Source organism: Magnolia sinica, chromosome 19 (genome assembly GCF_029962835.1).
Source record: "Magnolia sinica isolate HGM2019 chromosome 19, MsV1, whole genome shotgun sequence".
Lineage (NCBI taxonomy): Eukaryota > Viridiplantae > Streptophyta > Magnoliopsida > Magnoliales > Magnoliaceae > Magnolia > Magnolia sinica.
In genome coordinates this window covers 21510383-21515491 of record NC_080591.1, presented here as the reverse complement: position 1 = coordinate 21515491, position 5109 = coordinate 21510383, and the positions used below count along the sequence as shown (strand labels likewise).

The 5109-nt window shown below is 38.5% G+C and overlaps 1 long non-coding RNA gene across 3 annotated transcripts; it reads right to left on the bottom strand.

The window, feature by feature from the left end:
* Positions 1–822: 822 nt before the first annotated feature.
* On the bottom strand, positions 823–4520 carry LOC131234975 (uncharacterized). Of its 3 annotated transcripts, none has more exons than XR_009165867.1 (6): positions 4367–4520; positions 2489–2536; positions 2274–2370; positions 2040–2106; positions 1565–1680; positions 823–1009 (listed from the first exon to the last, which is right to left on the bottom strand). It is a non-coding gene; the product is annotated as an uncharacterized LOC131234975 (long non-coding RNA). The 3 variants fall into 3 exon arrangements; XR_009165865.1 differs by having other exon boundaries at positions 827–1009; positions 1971–2106; XR_009165866.1 differs by having other exon boundaries at positions 1565–2106.
* Positions 4521–5109: the final 589 nt, after the last annotated feature.

Here is a 5109-nt window from a genome sequence, read left to right as displayed (position 1 = left end):
AGATAGGTTTAGGTTTAGGTTTAGGTTAAGTTTATAGGTTATAGGTTTAGGTTTAGGTTTAGGTTTAGATTATAGGTTTAGGTTTAGGTGTAGGTTATAAGTAGGTTATAGGTTATAGGTTTAGGGCCTGTTTGGCCAGGTGGATTGGAAGGGATTGAATGGTATTAGGGTGGATGGCATGGATTTCAAGGTAATGATGGTGTTGTCAGTGGATTGTCTTAAGATCCATGGGATTGCTATATCCCGAGATTACTATATCGAGTCTGTTTGGCATGCTTGGCCAATCTCAGGATTAAACCTTCACATCCCTTCCAATCCCTCGAACTAAACACGTCCCAGGCAAATTTGAACAGATTAGGGTGGATTGGATGAGATTTAAAGGTAATGATGGTGTTGTCAATGGATTTTCTTAAGATCCATGGGATTGCTATATCCCGGGATCAGGTCACCTAGTCTGTTTGGCACGCCCGATCAATCCTAGGATTTAACTTCCAATCCCTTCCAATACCATCCAATCCCTTCCAATCTGCCCAGCCAAACGGGCCCTTAGGTTTAGGTTTAGGTTATAAGTTATAGGTTTAGGAATTCGGGTTTGGGTTTGGGTTCGGGTTTAGGTTTAGGTTTGAGAATAGATTTAGGTTTAGGTTTAGGTTTGAGAATAGATTTAGGTTTAGGGATTTGAGAACAGATTTAGGTTTAGGCTTGATAAAACACATACATAATGGTGGGGCCAATAGAACTACAACAACATAGATTATCGACATCAGTGTTGTCTGCTACACTAAAGCAATCCTAGTCAACAAATATGCTGGGACATGAAAAACCATCTCCATCTAGCCTTTATATGGGCTAGAATATCAGTTGAGAGCCTTCATGGAACCGATTAGGCAAAATAACGTAAATTTTTAGTTTAATAGATTTACCCAAACGGACTCTTTTTTCATCTAATTTTGAGATAGCTTCAATTGTATTGCTTTCCTCGCGTGGCGGATGATCCTTCCATGCACCACTGCCACAGAAGAAGTGGAACATAAATTTTGAACATGCACCTTACCTATCTATTATAGTCAGATCCTGATTAACCAAACTATCGTCGAACATCAAACACTTTGTAGTTGTCCACTCCCTATCTATTATATCCAGGTTAACCAAATAAGAAGAAGTGGGAATAGAAATTTTCAGTTTTTGACAACTACCATGAACCAGAGGGGAAATCCTCAACAGTATACAGAAACAAAAAAAAAGAAAAAAAAGAAAAGGAAAGAACAAAGTGACAACAGTATCCTCAGGCATATAAGAAAGGATGAGAAACAATAAACTAGAGGATTGAAACACTCTCAATGGGGTAAGTTTTAACTTACACAACAATAATTACAGGATTTACACTTCTACAACAAACGAGAAGAGGTAACTATTGTAGTAAAGAGGTGATGGGAAATCAAATTGTCAATTAACATTAAATTCTAGTTAAGTAGTGCATTCTAATTTAGTTTAGCATGGTACACCATGTCATGAATTGTTACCAGCATGGTATACCATCTAAAAAGTTCAGTCGAATACTTACCTTGAGCCTCATGACAGCATCTACAACTAGTTTAGCAAAATGCTCCTTGTCCTGGGAAAGTATTTTTGAACTTAAAGTGGTCATAGCTATCTTCATCAAGTCTGATTTAAACTTCTCTGCATTACAACAATGGCGGTATGCATTAGAGACATACTAGTCTGCACCATTTTTCAAGAGTGACCCACCCAAGGAGCTGCCCAGATAATAGACTGCAGTGCCACCTCCAATTTGACTGCAATGTAATACTATAGCAAATGGAAGCAAAAAAAAGAAAAAAAAGAAAGAAAGATTGGCCATCATCATCATGGTCTCATCCCAGCTATGCTAGAGTGGTACTGATATGTGGCACCCACTTGATGTATGAAGGCCATCAACCCTATCTATCAGATGTATCACCACACATTACCTAAATCCACCTGATCCAACAGTCAAGTGGGCCACAACACAAGCGAACAATGTGAGAGGGGATGCTTACCCTTGATTTAAATAGGGCCACACCAGAAATATGAAACGGCTTGTTTTAAATGAAGTTGCAGCAACACCTACCAATAAAAAAAAAAAAGAAAATTCCAAGTTACACATCAAACAAAGTTGGAGGGAGATACCAGCAATAAAAAAGAAAGTCCTAGTTTGTAGGAAGAGCATATCAAATAAAGTTCAAGGAGATCCCAATAATTACTGTGAAGAATTTCATTGCAGCATGAGTTACTTGATTGTGAGGCCCGACATTCTTGTGGTGCTCACCTGAATGTGTGTGGATTGTACATCCCCTGTTCATATTGTCAAATATAGGGGCGAGACCCCTCCTTTTGAAAAAAAAACAAAAAAAAAAGGTCTATTAAGAAGAGGACTAGATAGTTTTCACAAGCGGCTCAATGAGGAAATTCAACATGGAATTGACAAGGTAGGTAATAGATGAAATACCCCAACATGATTGTATTTCCAAAGCTTATGAACTCCATAATCAATTACCTGTAGCCAAAAACCAGCTCATGTCAACCAACAACTCTACACATCATTTTTTGAATAAGCATCCATGTAAAAATCAAAAAGAGATTGTTTAGGCCATGCTTAGATATTGCTAGTTACTAAAAACAAAATTGCAAGAAACCTACAGCTAAATGTTGCAAATAACTGTACACAAGCACAAGGCCTTAGAGGTTTGCAATCCACTCCTAGTCATCTCTACACGAATAGACATGCCAACCTGGCACATGCACAGGAGATCCAATCCAGTTTATCAGGTGAAACCATCATTAGATCATTGGACCAAAACAATTACGCTGCCCAAGGGTATGCCAATGTCAATCTTTAAAATAAAGTTGAAAAAAAAAACCACTTGCAATCAAGAGTCCATTTTTTTGTACAGATTGACCACCTGATAGTTAACTGCTTTAAAGGCAAATCATCTGAACTAGGTTGGTTTAAGCCTAGATTTTTAACTAGCTGGAGGCTGTGACGAGCCCACTGACAATCCTGGGCTAACTGGGTTTTCTCTATCCTTGATGTAGAATTTCACCAGCCATATCTTATCCTCAATGTAGCAGTTAGGAAGCAGAGTCAATTCCTGAAGGGAGGAATGTTAGTGAATATGAAAACAACATGTGCTTGGTCAAGCATAAATTGTCTATTTGAAAGAAAAAAAAAAGGAAGAGAAAATGTACCCATTTAAATAGATATCCATGGTTTAGATTCCATGTATATGTGAGATTCACGCCAAAGATCCCGACAACCAATGAATAAATAGAGAGGCAAATAGTTCCTGAGCTAAGAAAGATCTTTAACTGCAATGGAATAGAAGAAAAGGTAAATATATCCCCAAACAGTGCACCGCAATTTAAATGGGTGATTGAGGGGCTGTTTGGAAGGGCTGTGATTGTGGGGCCCACCTTCAAATGGGTGAACGGTCCACCTGCATGACCTGATCATCTTCATCCATTTTTCACTTTCTTTATTTGATCAAGCTCTTCATTGATGCGAGAAAACAACGGCCGTTAAGCCAGGGCATCATGGGCGACATGAACCTGAGAATCAAATGTCTTTGGATCAATCAATCAAGGAATCCTACCACACATGGAAGATAGTTATCAGGACCCATAGGACCATTAAGCTAGGGCATCATGATAAGCTACACAGATCATCTCTGTTTTGAGCAAACTGTTGCTTTTGCAGGCCACTGATTGGTTGGCTTCTTGTGGACTATTTGATTATTATCAACACTTCCCATGGAGTTTTTAATTCAAAGTTCTCAGATTTTGAAATGATTAAGTCGCACAAATCATTGCACTCCACACGATCAAATCCCTCTTAAGAATTTCATCAAACACCCCACATGCACACCCAATCTCTTCATATTTCGCATAGAAATTCAACAGCCTGGTCTGCACAAGCGGTCTCAGTCGAGTCTGTGGAGGAAAACATGTGAATGGATTTGCAGGACTTCTTCAAGTTTTTGAAAGACCCATGTTATGTGCTTGATTTAGTTTCTTAGTAAATAAAAAAAAAAGGAGAAGCCTAAATACTCCTTAGAAACCACCACCAAAAATGTGAAATATCCTTAAAAATCTCCTCTAAAAGTAGCAAATGTGAAACCTAAGCAAAAAATATACACAGCAGCACATCCCAATCTGATTTGAAAAGAACTTCCTATAAAAACCCTCAGAAATCCCAAGCAAGAAGCAAAGTCATCAGAAAATAAACAAAATCCATGTTAGATTGCAAAAAAAAAAAAAAAAACAAAACGAAATCCTCTCCTCAAATCATTGTAAATAGAGATCGACGAAATTAGGGCACGAAAATTACCTTTCGAGATCTGCTATAGAGATAGAGAGAGATGCTTCACTTCTCAGTGTTGACGCCATGCTAGATCCAACATTCAATGCCCCACGCGCGCATGAGAGAGAGAGAGAGAGAGAGAGAGAGCAGTGGAAAATAGGGTAGGGAAGGAAGAGGGTGAGAGAGATGAAAAGTTTTGGACGCACTCTCGGCGCGACTGTGTTTTTGAGAGCGCGCCCAATTTTTGGGCGTGATCGACCATAGACAGTCCGGGCAAGGGCTCCATGGGGCCCACCATGATGTACTTGGTTCATCCATTCCGACTATTAATTTTAACAAATTATTTTAATTCTTGATACCAAAATTAAAGTATATTGAAGGTCCAAGTGAACCACACCATAGGAAGAAATTTTGAATTACTCTTCATGTTTCCTATCGTGTGGTCCACTTGAGCCTTCGATCTAACTGATGTTTGATTTCATGTCATAAAATAATAATTCAAAATAGATGAACGGCTTAGATAAAACACATATTTTTTTAGGCCCAATAGATCCCCTTACACCATCTTTAATTATTAATGGTGTGATAACTTTTTAGCTACGAATTAAAACCGTAGTAACTATACCTACAGTTTATATCCATAGCAAAAAGCTAACGCGGTCTGTATCCTTCGGTCATTTTTTTTGGTAGTGTGCCTGCTCAAGCTTGTATGGAACTTAGAACACCCTTCAACCACAGAAGCCTATTGCTAACCATTTGAAACCAATCTA